This window comes from Orycteropus afer, unplaced genomic scaffold (genome assembly GCF_000298275.1).
Source record: "Orycteropus afer afer isolate SDZICR_OR568_19922 unplaced genomic scaffold, OryAfe1.0 scaffold00051, whole genome shotgun sequence".
NCBI classification, from domain to species: Eukaryota; Metazoa; Chordata; class Mammalia; order Tubulidentata; family Orycteropodidae; genus Orycteropus; species Orycteropus afer.
Window position 1 is genome coordinate 3,458,226 of NW_006921638.1, and position 12,950 is coordinate 3,471,175.

Below are 12,950 nucleotides of genomic sequence, written 5' to 3' on the forward strand. Positions count from 1 at the left end.
TCCTACTTCCGTAGTGATACTGCCTCGGAAACCCAAGGAGGGGTCGCTATGAGTCGGGGCCGACTCGACGGCACATAACAACAACAACAACAACAACTTCAGTACTCCCAGGAGTGAGCCAGAAGGGCAAGTACTGACTCAGTCTGAGGAAGAACAGTTATCCAAAGACCTTAAAGATGGAAGGGACAGAACTTTGAGGTGGTGAAATTGCACTGGACTTATTTAAGCAAAGGCTGGAAAATAAGTGGAGGCAGAAGTTTGCTTACATCACTTCCAAAATTCTATAAATTTGACTGGATTTATGTGTCTATCATAGTAAGTAAGGATAAGAAAAGAATACAAAACTTACCAAAGGATTTAAGGAAGAAAACTAGATTACACTGGAAAAGAACACATGATGATGCCCATGGAAGCAGCAGTCAAGAAATTAAACAACGTATTACATTGGGCAAATCCACACCAAAAGACTTCATTAAAAGGTTAAAAAGCAAAGGTATCACTTTGAGGGGTAAGGTGCATCTGACCCAAGCATGGAATCATCTCATATGCAAATGAAAGATAGACAAGGAATAAGGAAGACTGAAGAGGAATTGATGTCTTTGAATTATGGTGTTTGTGAAGAGTATCAAATATGCCATAGACTGCCACAAGAACACCAAATCTGTCTTGGAAGAAGTATAGCCACAATGTTCCTTTGATGCAAAGATGGTGAGTTTGTCTCACACATTTACAGACAGGTTATCAGGAGGAACCAGTCCCTGGAGAAGGATGTGATGTTGGTTAAAGTAGAGAGTCAGTAAAAAACGGAAACACCCTCAAAAAGATGGTTGAGTAGCTGCAACAATGAGCTCAAACATAGCAAGGATTGTGAAGATGGCACAGAACCAGGCAGTGTGTTTTTTCTATTGTACATGTGTCACTACAAGTTGGAACCAATGGATGGCACCTAACAACAACAACACATCTGTATAATAAACTACCCTAGAGTAAGTGGACTTAAGTAACATTGATTTATTGTTGGCCATGATTGTGTGTTTTGACTGAATAGCTTTCCTGCTGTTGTCACATGAGATCATTTATATGGCAGCATTCACCTGTCACATGGGCTAGTGTTTTAAGCCTTACTTTCCCTAGAAAAGATGGATAATTGATGCCTGTGGAGACCAGTGGAGTTCTCAGGGTGATGAGCGTTTTTATATGGCTACTGGCTTCCTTGTAAGTTATTTGCCTGTGTGGATCATAACAAATTATACATAACATTGCAAAGAATAGGAATTCTAGAACACGTAATTGTGTTCATGTGGAACCTGTACATGCACCAGGAGGAAGAGCAAATGCAGAAGCTGCCTTTTAAGTGTAAAAGCTATACAGACACTAGAAAAGCATCATTTCAATCACATTCTATTCATCAGAGCAAGTTACAAGGCCAGGCTAGACCTATAGGGAGAGGGAGCTCTGGTGGCATAGTGCCTAAGGCATTTGACTGTTCAAACCCACCAGCTACTCCTCAGAAGGAAAGTTGGACAATTTACTTCCATAGTGATATTGGCTTGGAAACCCCAAGAAGGTTGCTATGAGTCAGATGCAACTCAACAGCAGTGAGTTAGCATTGTTGGAAGAAGCAGCAAAGAATCTGTAGCCATCTTTAATCCACCATGATATTTGAAACACTTTTCAATATGCAAAATGTTCTAATATAGAATATGCAGTGATGAATGAGAGGCCCTGATCAGTGCAAACAGTACATACATCCAAAAAGTTGGAAATCAAGTCCACCCAGAGGGGCCTCTGAAGAAAAGCCTGCCAATCTATTTCTGAAAAAAAGTAGCCACTGAAAGTCCTGTGGAGCACAGTTCTACCCTGACACACACACACAGTCACCAGGAGTTGGAATCAACTCCATGGAAATTGGTTTTAATGATAAGTAAGATGCAGCCCTTTGTCCTCATAGATTCTTTAGTCATGTGAAACGGGGGGGGGGGTGGTATATATCAAGTAACTGCATGAGGTGCTTACTTATCCTTAACAAATTTCTAGGGTAGAATTGTTGCAATTTACATTTTAAAGGTGTGAAAGTTGGAGCTCAATGGGATTAAGAGGTTTGTCTGCCCAGTTTACAGAGTGGTTGAAGAATTCAATCCCAAATCTGCATTCGTCATTTCTCTTTACTTGGTGCTTCACCTAGAGAATGAAAAATAAGTAGACTAGTCAATCCTTGAGATGCTTTTTATTTGTATAGTCATATTGATCAGATGGTATATAATGATCAGATTATAAAATGAATTCTGATGGCTTTCAGCCTCACCTCTTTTCCCCTCTGCCTTATTAATATGCAGCCTCCACAGTACTGTAATATGCCCAGGAATACTGTTCAGTGTTTCATCTTCACTAAGGCCTTGAAATGCCTTTCACCATCCCTGTTCTCAGATGCTGTTCACTCGTCAGGGTTCATCTGTGTCATATTCTCTGTGAAGCATACTTCCCCAACCCTACCTTCTCATGTACCTTTATCACATTTTGTGAAACCCTCTAACACAATGATGCCCAACGAGGACCAATTTTGCCCTGAGGAGGCATTCAGCAATGTGTGGAGACTTATTGAGTTTCACAGCTTAGAAGGTGCCAGGCATGCTTCTAACATCCTACAATGCACAGGAGAGCTCCTTACAACAAAGACTTACTTGGCTAAAACTATTAATAGTGCCAAGCTTAAGAAACTCTGTACAAGAAAGAGCATGTGCCACACTGATTTGTTATTTGTTTGTATGTCTGTCTCTCCTGATAAATTATGAACTTTTGTGGACATGTTTTGCTTTTTATCCTTGTGTCACCAGTGAATGAGCCATGGTTGGTGGTCAGGAAAGGGTTTATGACTTCATGAATACAAGTAAAAATATGAGAAATGCCTTATGGGAAGTACAACTCAAGTGGGATGGTACTTGTTCTAGTTACCTAGTACTGCTTTGACAGGAATATACCACAAATGGGATGGTTTTAACAAACAGGAGTTTATTCTCTTACAGCTTGTAGGCTTTAAGTCTGAGTTTAAAGTGCCAGGCTGTAGGGGCTGGGTGAAAGCCCCTCAACCTTGGTCTTCAGCTCTGCCTCCTGCTCCCAGCCCACTAGAGCTGGAGGCTTTTCTTCATTCAGCTGCTGGCTGCTGAGGCTGACAAACCCAAGGTTGCCAAGTAACAAGGCACAGTCCCGATGTTACCAAACCACACGGCAGGTCATTAATTCAATTCCATTAAAAGTCCCAAAATCGGCAGAGCATGGCAGGTGGCTGAACAACGACTGGGCTACATGCAGGGTTCAAGTGTGCCACAAGCTGGAGACCATTCCCAAAGCTGCTGCTTATACATGGGAAGCAGACCACATCCCTAAAGCAGCTACTGAGCTGCTTGTGGTAGATCCCCACCATGGAGTTGATCACCACTCTCATCATGGGGAATAACTACCACCAGCTGCCCAGCCACTCAACCAGGCGCAGCCAAGTTGACATACAACTTTAACTACCACAGTGCTTAAAAGAAAGAGATTCTTTGCTGCCACATCTGTTTAGGACTTTGTAAGGACTTTGTGTGATGGGAGAGTCTATCAAAAGAATAGACTATTGAGCAGGACAAGAGCACTTTTGGGAAGGGGAGCAGCATGAACAATTTTGGGGAGAGAGAGGAGAGTACTAGGTACTTAGGTAAGTGGCTAGAGCCAAGAGTAAGAGATGAGGCTAGAAATCAGGATTTGAAATGGCAGCCTGGATAGGGTGCATCACTATTCAGTCATCAGTGAGGAATCTTAGAATGCTTTTGATTGAGGGAGGGATCAGAGATGTTCTTAAGAGGATTGCTCTGGTAGCAGGGTGTCAGACCAGAAATAAAACTACTTCAGCAATAATTGCCCTGGTTCTGAGATGATGGCATTGAAAGCAAGCAAGATAATGTGGACACAGGATATGATTTGATTCCCAAGTAGATGGAACCTGGGTGAGGACAAGAACCATGATATCTAGATCTGTGTTGCCCATAGCACTTCTCATGGCAGAGGTAAGCACATAAAATACAGGTTAAATAAATGTGTGCAGCAAATGTGAACTGATGAGACTAATTTCCATATATAATTGGGGAAACTAATCTCATATCTTTCTAGAAAAAAAAAAGCATGTATTTGTTGATTGACTAGCATTTTGTTAATTGGTTGATTATTGGTGAGAGCTGATCAGGTGTATAAACTTCAAACAAAATAAGGCAATCACTCTTTAAAGGATTGAATGCAGAAGGGCTACACCATCCTTCAGCTTGTCCAGCTGGTGCTTTCATGCCAGATGCTTTACTTGTCCTCTGTAAACCACAGAGACTGTCACCTTTCAGAGTGATGTGAAGCAATACACTAAGATGCGTTTCTTTAACTTTTGTGTATTTATTTTGTTATCAGGGTTTTGCACACCTCCCCTAGGGTGGAAGAGGTAATTAGATTTTAGTGTACGCAGAAGACTTCCTACCAGACATCAGGCTTCATAGGGGAATAAAAGTAAATAATAGCAAGGAATATCAACCGATGACTAGAGCCCATTCTTCTGAATTAGTTCAAAATAACTTAAAGGCAAGAAGGGGACAGTTTGTAGATACTCTAGAGTTGACCGATACAGGGTAGGAATTTACCCTCAAGTGGTATTATGAGCTGGGAAACAGTGGAAAATAGAGTGTTCTGGATTAGCATTTTGGCTTTTTCAGTGACTCCTGGGGTAACCTGGGTAAAGTATACTTTTATTCAGATTCTCCAGTTTCATTTTGAATGAAAAATAGGACAGTGCTGTCCTTACACTCTACTTGGGGAAACTTGAGGGTTAATGTCATTGGGTTCCATAGGCATAATAACTTAACTGAAAGAGTTCATGGGCTTTGGAGGCAAATTACCTGGATTTGACTCTTAGCTTGGTTACTTCCAACCTGGATGACCTTGAACAAATGACTTAGCATTACTGAGCCTCTATTCCTCAACTGTGGAATGGATTGCCCCAACTCTGTGTATTTTAAATGAGGATTAAATGAGTTTATACATGTAAAGCTAAGTCTTAAGGAGATTTGAGCACAAAGTAAACCAAAAACCAAATTCATTGTTGTCAAGTGGATTCTGATTCATAGTGACCCTTTTACAATGGTCCCATAAGATTTCCAAGGCTGTCAGTCTTTATGGAAGCAGACTGCTACATCTTTTTTCCATGGAGTGGCTGGTGGGTTAGAACTGCCAAATTTCCAGTTAGTAGCTGAGCGCTTCCACCACTATGCCACCAGGTTCTAGAGCTCAACAAATGTTTGTATTTGATCTTAGTAATAATCACTACTACTATTACTGTTTTACTATTCTAGGCACATTATGATATCGGAAATTGGGTGTAGATAATGCTATTAAATAACTGGAATGTCCATAGAACAAAAGCAAAAACCAGTATTGGTTCTAATCTCAGACAAAAATTATGTGAAGGGTCCTTAATTAATAGGTAGGATTTAGACAGGTAAGGGAAAAAGGCATTCCATGTTGTTGTTGTTAGTTGCCATAGGGTCGATTTTGACTCATTGCAGCCCGATGTGTGCAGTGTAGAACGGTGGCACAGAATTTTCATAGATAGAGTCAAATCTGGCACAGAGTAGGTAATGAACCAGTCAGGTATTCTGAGAGAGCAAGGAGGCTGGCCTTAAAGAAGTTAGTATTGCTTGCAGAGCAATGGAAAATATAAGCTCTCTGAGCACAAGGATTTTTAGTCCCCCATAGTGGCTCCCTAGTAGAGTGCCCTGGATGTGGTAGACACTTAGCTAAAGGTTTATTGATTAAATTGTACCAAGAATGATGAAAATTACTGGCAGTGATAAAATCAAGATGTCTTTCAGTGAACTGCATGCCAGCGGGGTTTGATGCTGTGAAATGCTTCTGACTGCCATTGCCTCTGTTGTTACCCTCTGATTAAATGCATCTGCCCAGGTTGATACTCTCAAGGTGATGGAATGGTAGAATTGCTTGCTTTATTTTTCATTCTATAACTGGCTGCCAAATTATAAGCTTGCTTTTTTTTTTTTTCATTCTCAAGGAGCAATTATGCCCTTGTTAGCTGCATTATGTAACTGTGTATGTTGTGTGATATATGTATGTATGTGTGTGTATGCGCTGTAAAACTTACTTGAAGCTAACTTTTTAAAACAGCTATTTGTAATTAAAGTTCCCTAATACTTGCCCTTTTGATAAACAACAAGCCTCTTTTTTTTTCTCTCCATTTCCATAGCTCAGTACTCTCTGCCTATATTCATCTAATCCCAAACTGAGAACTCCTATGAGCTCTTGATATTTGATAGGTAAAACTAAGATAGGTGAAACTGAAAACATGAAGCTGAGTAAATGCAAAAGAATGACAGGGCATTGGTGAACTTTCAGCTTGTGGAAGAGCTATTTTTGAGTATGAAGCCTTGTCTCTCAGGCACCATTCTATTCTGACTATGTAGATATAGAGACATTCTGGCTATTTGTATATATGACCCAGTTAATAGGAAAGAGCTCTCAAAAGATATTGTCTGATGGACCCTTGAACTACAGGCTTTGCTTACAAACTTAAGTGCTTCTTTGTTCTGTTTAGAGGGTCACTGTCACTTCTCCCTGTAAGACTTAGACCCTCATAGTAAGGAGTCACATCAGTAAGAAGTGTCTTTGCTAGCACATATGCACGTATGTTGTTGCAGTTGTTGTCAGGTGCCATTGAGTCGGCTCCGACTCATAGTGATCTTATGAACAACAGAACGAAACGCTGCCCGGTCCTGCACTGTCCTCGCAGTCCTTGCCGTGCTTGAGGCTATCATTGCAGCCACTGAGTCAATCATCTTGTTGAGGGTGTTCCCCTTTTTTGCTAACCCTCTACTTTACCAAGCATGATATCCATCTTTAGGGACTGATTCCTTCTGACAACTTGACCGAAGTAGGTGAGACAATTTCGGGCCGTTCTCGCTTCCAAGGAGCATTCTGGCTGTACTTCTTCCAGGGTAGATTCGTTCATTTTTCTGGCAGTCCAGGGTATTTTCAGTATTCTTTGCTACCAGTCATCTGTCAGTTTGTTGCATTGTGGTAGCTTGTGTGTTGCTGTGAGGGTGGAGGCTATGCCACCAGTATTTCAAATACCAGCAGGGTCTCCTGTGGTAGACAGGTTTCAGCAAAGCTTCCAGACTAAGACAGACTGGGAAGAAAGGCTGGGCCATCCACTTCTGAAAAAATTGACAACTGAAAACCTTATGAATAGCTAGCACATATAGGTGTTTAATAATTATTCGTTCATGGAATGCTTTCACACTGTATCAGGCTGTCCATGGCTATTCACCCAAAAGCCCCTCTGGACCTTTTTAGAAAGAAAATCCTAACAGATTATGAGCTAGTGTTTCATCCACCCATCTGTGCCATGAACACCTCCTGCACCCACCTCCCAATCTTCGAGTGTTCATTAAATTTTTTTGAAAACAGCAAGAAATGAGTTAAATAACGGCTTAAAATAATCCTTTTCCTCCAGATTGACTGTCTTCTTGATACACTTTGGGAAAAAGTGGTTGACTGCTGAGTATTAAAAATGCCAAACAATAAAACCCTAAAACCATGGCTCCTAGTCACCCTTCAGGACTGGAATCGAACTCCCTCCCTTGGCTTCCAGCCAAACAATAGACAGGCAACTAAGGTGAACATTTACACCAGGTAGGTACACTGCTTAGAACAGTCGATCATGGGAGATCAGAAAGTCAGTATTTGCACAGGGAGATAGCTCAGAGGGCAGGAATGCATAGGAAAGGACACAGAGAAAAGGTAACCACAGAGAAGAAGTGGAAAGAGAGCTGCTATACTATGGGAATTGTAATCAATGTCATGAAACAAATGTGTTTGAATTGTTTGTAAAATGAATTTGCTCTGTAAACTTTCAGCCAAAGCACAATTTAAAAAAAAAAAAAAAAAGAATGCCAAGTAAGTATCAGCGGTAAATTTTTGCTGAAATACTCAGAACAATCCCAAATGCCTTTTTTTTTTTTTAAATATTTTGTTACTGTTGAGAATATACACATATACCAATTCAAATAGTACACCAGTTCAGTTGTTTCTACATGTACAATTCAGCGACACTGCTAATGTTCTTCCAGTTGTGCAGCCATGCTCACCCTCTTTTTCTGAGTTACTCTTCCCCCATTAACCTAAATTCATTGTCCCTTATGATTCCTGTCTAATTTGTCTAGTTGCTATTGTCACTTTGATCTCATATAGATACTTTTGAAAAGAATGTTATGCTCAAGGCAGAGATTTTTTACTAGATAAGCTAAACTACTAGTTTGATTTTAAGAAGATTCCATGGGATGTTTTGGTTTAAGGTTTAAAGATTATCTCAGGATAATAGTTTCAGGGGTTCATCCAACCATCATGGCTTCAGAAAGTCTGGAGTCTATGAGAATTTGAAATTCTGTTCTGCATTTTCCCCCTTTTGATCAGGATTTTTCTATCGAGTCTTTGATCAAAATGTGCAGTAATATTAGCTGGGCACTATCCAGTTCTTCTGGTTTCATGTCAAAGGAGGCAGTTGTTTATGGAGGCAGTAGTCAAACATTCCATATCCTTCTCCTGTTCCTTGTTGTACCAGGCATGTAGAGACCAATTACTGTGCTTTGGATGGCTGCTTGCAAGATGTTAAGGTCCCAGGCACTATGCATTGAACTAAGAGGTAGAACAGAGGCATTAGACATGTTAATAGGTCAGTTAACTGAGATGTCCCATGAAACCATGACCCTAAGGAACCCAAATTCCATAATGTTTTTGCTTGTACATGAACAGCTTCAGCAGTTAGTCTTTTTCTATTTTTTGTTATTGCTATATCTATCACACAACTTTTGCCAATTCAACCTTTTACAGCTGTACAGTTTGACAGCAATTACAATAATCAGCTGTGAAACACTACCCTTAATCAACCCAGTATTTCTATCACTGATAACCTCACATTTTCCCCTCTCTCCTGCTCCTGGTAAGCATAGTGCCTAAGGCACTTGACTGCTAACCAGGAGGCTGGTGGTTCAAACCCACCAGCCACTCCTCGGAAGGAAGGTTGGACAATCTACTTCCATAGTGATACTGCCTTGGAAACCCAAGGAGGGGTTGCTATGAGTCGGTCCAACTCGATGGCACATAACAACAACAACAACAACACCTGCTTCTGGTAACCACTAATAAACTTTGTTCTGTATACCTTTGTCTTTCCTTGTCCTTTTATATAAGTGAAGTTATTCAGTATTTTTGTTTTTGTGACTGACTTATGTTGCTCAGTATAATGTCTTCCCACTTAATCCATATTGTATCTTGTATCAAGGCTTCATTTGTCCTGCTGACTGAGTAGCATTCCATTGTATTATGCACCATATTTTATTTATCCATTCATATGTTGATGGTCATTTGGGTTGTTTCCACCTTTTGGCGATAGTGAATAGTGCTGCAATGAACACCAGTGTACAAGTTTCTTTTTGAGTCTCTGCTTTCAAGTCTCTGGGGTATATACCCAAACAACTTTTTGCTTTCACTCTCTTTGACACTGAGCACGTGCCTTGTTAAATATATGTAGTTAAACTGATGAATGCATAGAGGATAGTAACAATTTGGTATATTTTGCCTCTTACAGAATTTCAATGGGGCACCAATATATGAGGAATTGTGTAAATGTGGGCCCTTAAAACCAAGGGGAAGGTGTTTGGAGGAGATGACTCTTAGGATGCAAGTATCACTTGTTATAAAATATCTCAGGACTGTTCCAAAAGCATAGTACTGTTTTATAAGAACTATGAAAAGAAAACTTTATCACTGAATTTGCAGTAATAATTGGTGGTATATAAATTTTGGGGACAAATGGCTTATGTGGCATTTGAGGAATAGTAAACCATGCCTTAATAAAGCATTCTAGTATAAATTTTTCTGCCTCTATTGCTTCTCAAGACAGGAAGGGTAGCAAGTTCTCCTCTTTTATTGTAGACCTAGTATTGAATCCTGATTTAATATTCCCACTCTGTTTTTGTAATTAAAACATCATTTATACTGAGAATAATTAAGACAACTGTACATTTGATTTTAAAATCAGTTTTGAGTATTGTGCCTTGTCAAGCTACAAGAATGGTTCCTGCAGCTTTTACAACATAGCATTAAGAAGCAGACAGTGACCGCAGGCACCTGAGTGGAAGGTTTGACAGTTTGATAAATTAGGAATGACACTTGCCAAAATGGCTGTCCTTCCTGCAGTCTGCCAGTGGAGCATTTGCACACTGTTAATTGAATTGGCAATTTGTGTAACAGTGCCTGCCCCTGAGCTTTTGTAAGGCTGGATCTGCCATTTAACTCTGATAATCCAGGACTTGGGAATAAGGACGAAAAGCTTCACATGATATTACTGCAGATTTAAAATGACAGTCAGGGACCTTGTTGCCAATTTCCCATTAAATGAGAAATAATTAACAATAGCAATAACAAAGTCTTATAAAGCTGGAAAGTTAAATTGACTTTTCAGCACTAGTATCGTACAAAATTGCTTCTAGTGTGATTATCGGATTGCCCTTTCAGGATGATATACCCTAAATAGTATCATATGATGAACCAAACAGGGGACATTTTGCAAGTTAACCTGTTTTATTACTGTGACAATCTTTTGATTATCTACAGGGATTTTGCTGTCATTAAAATTTTGTTTTATGCTATAAGATTTCATAGAGATTGGACTCTTAATGAAATAATAGAGATTCCTGTTTCCTTACTTTTGCTGGTAATTTAATTATAGCTGCAACAAGATGTTGAACTACAGCTAAATAATGTTGATTGTAAGGTTTATAGAGTAGCATATGTGGCTCTCTCGGTGTACTTCTTTAATGCTGCTCACAGTTTGGAGAACTCCAGATTTATTTTGTGTATGTGCGTATGTGTATGTGCTTGCTACCACCATATTTGGAATAATGGTTTAGAGCAATACAGACTCCTGACATAGGATTCTTTCAAAAAATTTAAACTATATGTCACATTTTTGTGATTTTCAAAGCTGTGGTTGTGTAGTTCATCATCTCTGCAGTTAATTTGGTTCTGGAATTCAAAGTTATTTGGGGTTCTATTGAGTTATGTCACCATGCACAGGCATAGTATTCAACTGGTGCACTTGGATGACAGTACCCACTGAATACAGTCAGCATCTGAGGTTAAATATTTTGACTGTTACCTTTGACCACATACTGAGATTTAAGCAATGGTTAGAAAAGAAAGAAATACTAGATGAGCTAGAATGATTTGAGGAACCAAATTCATAGCAAATGATTATCCTTTTCTGGAATTATGAATTTCCTTTTTATTACAGATTCCCAGTTCCCAGGTGGAGTTGTATTGGTGTCTATTAGAGTGTCTCATGATGAAGGGGAGGAAAGAGTTCCCTTAGATATTCAGGGTATTCAAGGATAGGATGAAACCTTTCATTCTATTTTGTACTGTGATTTAAAAATGAAGTGGTTTTTGTCTTAATCTCTTTTAAAAATTGTTTTTTGCACTGGTGCTATTTTAGATTTTTTTCCCCAATGAGTAAGTCATTAATTTCATGTGATGGCAGGATGTACAAATGAAAATCTCAAGAGAGAGTGAGAAATGTGAGACTGTGATGCAGAGTAGGGATTGGGGCACATCTATATACAGGCTATAGTTGAAACCAGGAAGGAATGGTGACTATAAGGGTCAAGAGCTGAGAGACAAATGTTAAGAATATTAAACATTAAAGCTTAGAGAGGAAGTAGATGTCAGTGAAGGAAATAGTGACTGTGGAAGAGAACATGAATTAGGGGGGACTGAACTTTAAAACAAAAAGCAGTCTAAATGGATTCAAACAGCTGAGTACTTAAAAAAAAAAAAAAAAGAATCAACTGACATTTATTTGAAAAATATTTAACACCTGAGTACTTTTAACCCTTAACTCTATGATCTTTGGTAAGTTATGAAACCTTTTCTGACCTTCTGTTTCATCTGAGTAATGGGTATAAATACATTCCTATTGTTTTGACCTCCCAGAGTTTTTTCTTGTTTGTTTTGTAAAAGTTAAATAAGTTATGTGTGAAAACAGTTTGAAAATTATAAAATGGTAAGCAAAAATTTATGTTGTTAACAATACAGTAAGTATAGTAATATTACTATATGTCAGCCCCAGGGTTACAGGTGAGGAGAGACAATGCAGGGACGCCCAGAGTAGCAGGCCAGAAGAGCAGGAGAAAGGCGATAAAAGCCTTGAACCCGGACAGAAGAGCAGTCAGCCCCAGGTTACAGGTGAGGAGAGACAACTCAGGGACGCCCAGAGTAGCAAGCCGGAAGAACAGGAGAAAGGGGATAAAAGCCAGGAAGCCAGAGAGAAGAGCAATCAGCTAAAGGGATTAGGTGAGGATGGGAAACTCAGGCCCGCCCAAAGAGGCAGGCCGGAAGAACAGGAGAAAGGGGATAAAAGCCTTGAACCCAGACAGAAAAGCAGTCAGCCCCAGGGATACAGGTGAGGAGAGACAACGCAGGGACGCCCAGAGTAGCAGGCCGGAAGAACAGGAGAAAGGGGATAAAAGCCAGGAAGCCAGAGAGAAGAGCAATCAGCTGAAGGGATTAGGCGAGGAGAGGAAACTCAGGCCTGCCCAGAGTAGCAGGCAGGAAGAGCAGGAAAAAGGGGATAAAAGCCTTGAACCCGGACAGAAGAGCAGTCAGCCCCAGGGATACAGGTGAGGAGAGACAACTCAGGGACGCCAAAGAAGCAGGCAAGAAGAGGAGGAGAAAGGGGATTAAAAGTCAGGAAGCCAGACAGAGGAACAGTCAGCCACAGGGACCCAGGTGGGGGTGATACAAGAGGTCTCCAACAGCAGGACACACTTGTCTGTCGGTTTGTCCTACTGTGGTGACATGTAGAC

At 40.1% G+C, this 12,950-nt stretch overlaps 1 protein-coding gene across 1 annotated transcript in view; it reads left to right on the forward strand.

Moving 5' to 3' along the window:
• The window catches only part of NPAS3 (neuronal PAS domain protein 3), a 1,311,878-nt gene that overhangs the window by 589,271 nt on the left and 709,657 nt on the right, over positions 1-12,950 (forward strand). The window lies entirely within an intron of this gene.